This window comes from Dasypus novemcinctus, chromosome 29 (genome assembly GCF_030445035.2).
Source record: "Dasypus novemcinctus isolate mDasNov1 chromosome 29, mDasNov1.1.hap2, whole genome shotgun sequence".
NCBI lineage: Eukaryota > Metazoa > Chordata > Mammalia > Cingulata > Dasypodidae > Dasypus > Dasypus novemcinctus.
In genome coordinates, this window is record NC_080701.1 from 29251549 (window position 1) to 29253853 (window position 2305).

The 2305-nt window shown below is 46.6% G+C and overlaps 1 pseudogene; it reads left to right on the top strand.

Annotated features, from left to right (window-relative positions):
• The first annotated feature begins 428 nt into the window (after window positions 1-428).
• LOC101423676 (zinc finger MYND domain-containing protein 19 pseudogene) lies at window positions 429-1110 on the top strand (annotated as a pseudogene).
• The last annotated feature ends 1195 nt before the right edge of the window (window positions 1111-2305 follow it).

The window sequence follows — 2305 nt, forward strand, 5'->3', positions numbered from 1 at the left end:
AGTTTGGAGTCAGCCCTTACTACCTTCGTGGGTCCTGGGCCTTGTTCCACCTGGGAAAGACTGACTTGGGGAATTCCTCTCCAGCATGCCACACCGCCCCCCCCCCCCAAATTTGTCCTCTAAACACAAGCAGCTAGAGACAAGGAAAGCACTATAAAAATCAATTGAGTGGGGTGGCCTACAGCAAAGATTTAGCTGCTTTAAGTACATTGTGCAACTAAAGAGTATAAAACAAACAAAGAAGAAACCATGGCCCATCCAAAGGAAGAGGATACAAATCCACAAAACTTCAACAGAGTAGACCAGACTATGGAAATACCAAAGACTTCTAAAAAAAAAATGATCATCAGTATGCTCAAGGAGATAAAGGAAATTATTCAGAGAAAGGACCCAGGGGAGCAGCGCTGCGGGCGAGTGCAGGCCCGGCCATGACCGACTTCAAGTTGGGCATCGTGAGGCTCGGCCAGGTGGCCGGAAGACCAAGTATACACTGATAGATGAGCAGGACATCCCGCTGGTGGAGAGCTACTCTTTGGAGGCCCGAATGGAAGTAGATGCAGATGGAAATGGTGCTAAAATCTTTGCTTATGCCTTTGACAAAAACTGAGGATGGGAATCAGGACTGCTGCTTCATGAGCTGCTGTGGTCGTGGCACAGGGGAGGCATCACGTCCAGCTTCCAAGTGTTGCACCTCAATGCGGTGACCGTGGACAATCGCCTGGACAACCTGCAGCTGGTACAGTGGGGCTGGTGGTCCAAAGCCGAGGAGACTTCCAGCAAGCAACAGGAGCAAAGCTTGTACTGGCTTGCGATCCAACAGCTCCCCTCGGACCCCCTGGAGGAGCCGTTCCCTGTCCTGAACGTGGCACGGTACTACAAGCCAATGGGGACGTGGTGGAGGAGGAGGAGGGCTCTTGCACCTACTACGAGTGTTGCTACCCACCCTACACGGTGATGGAGAAGCAGCTCCATGAGTTCAACATCTGCAGACGCTGCCAGGTGGCCCGGTACTGTGGCTCCCAGTGCCAGCAGAAGGACTGGCCTGACCACTAGAAGCACTGCCATGAAAAGAAGTGCCCCTTCCAGCACGAGCTCGAGCTGGAGCGATGACGCAGCAGCTAGGCCCCGCTGCCAGCTCCGGGCTCTTCCTCGGCATCGCAGAGGCAGACTGGGGCTTGAACCTGGAGGCGTGGAGGGTGCTCATGATGCTTGCACAGCAGCACTGCCGGGACTGGCCACGTCCTGGCGTTCTCGAGGTCACAGTGCTTCTCTTCCAGGGACACAGCTGGGGAGGCTCCTGCCAGGACATTTCTTATTATTTATATGTTAATATGTTTGTAAACTCATGTACAGTTTTTTGGGGGGGAGGTGGTGGGAGGGTTAGAAATAGAATCATTTGCTGTAATCCTCAAAAAAAAAAAAAAGATAGAAATTTTGAAAAGGAGCCAAGGAGAAATACTGGAATCAATCCCTGCAATAACTGAAATGAAAAACCTAAGAGCATTTCAACAGCAGGTTGGAAATGGCAAAAGAAAGAATCAACAAATTTGAAGACAAGAAAATGGAAATGAGTCAGACAGAGGACAAGGGAAAAAAAGATTTAAAAAGAATTAGAAAAAGCAAAAATAGCCTAAGAGACATACAGGCCACCATCAAGTGTACCAATATATGCATTAAGGGAGATGAGAGAGAGAGAGAGAGGGAGAGCAGGAGGGAGGGAAGAAAGAAGGAAGGAAGGAAGGAAAGAAGGAAGGAAGGGAGGGAGGGAGGAATATTCAAAGAAATAATGGCAGAAAACTCCCCATACTTAGCAAAACACATGAATATGAACATCCAAGGAGCCTACTGAAACCATGGAATATAAAATTTAACATAAATAGGGCCAAACATATGGTGGTTAACTGTCAAATGTAATGGACAAGGAGAGAATTTTCAAAGTTTTAACAGAAAAGCAAAAGGTTATGTACATAGAATAATAGAAAAGGAACATGTTATGCAGTTAGAGTAAATTAGATTAAACGCATGATTTCTCATCAGAAACCAAGTAGGCAAGGAGTCAGAAGGTTGAATTACTTAAAGTGCTGAAAGAAAACAATTGCCAATCAACAATTTTATATCCAGCAAGACTACCATTTAAAAAAATTAGTGAGACGTAAGACATTGCCAGACAAGCAAAAGCTGAGGGACTTTGTTAATACTAGACCTGCCTTACAAGCAATGTTACTGTGTATTCTTCAGGTGGAAAGGAAAGAACACTGGACAGTGGATCAAAACAGCATAAAGAACTAAAGACCTCCATTATAGG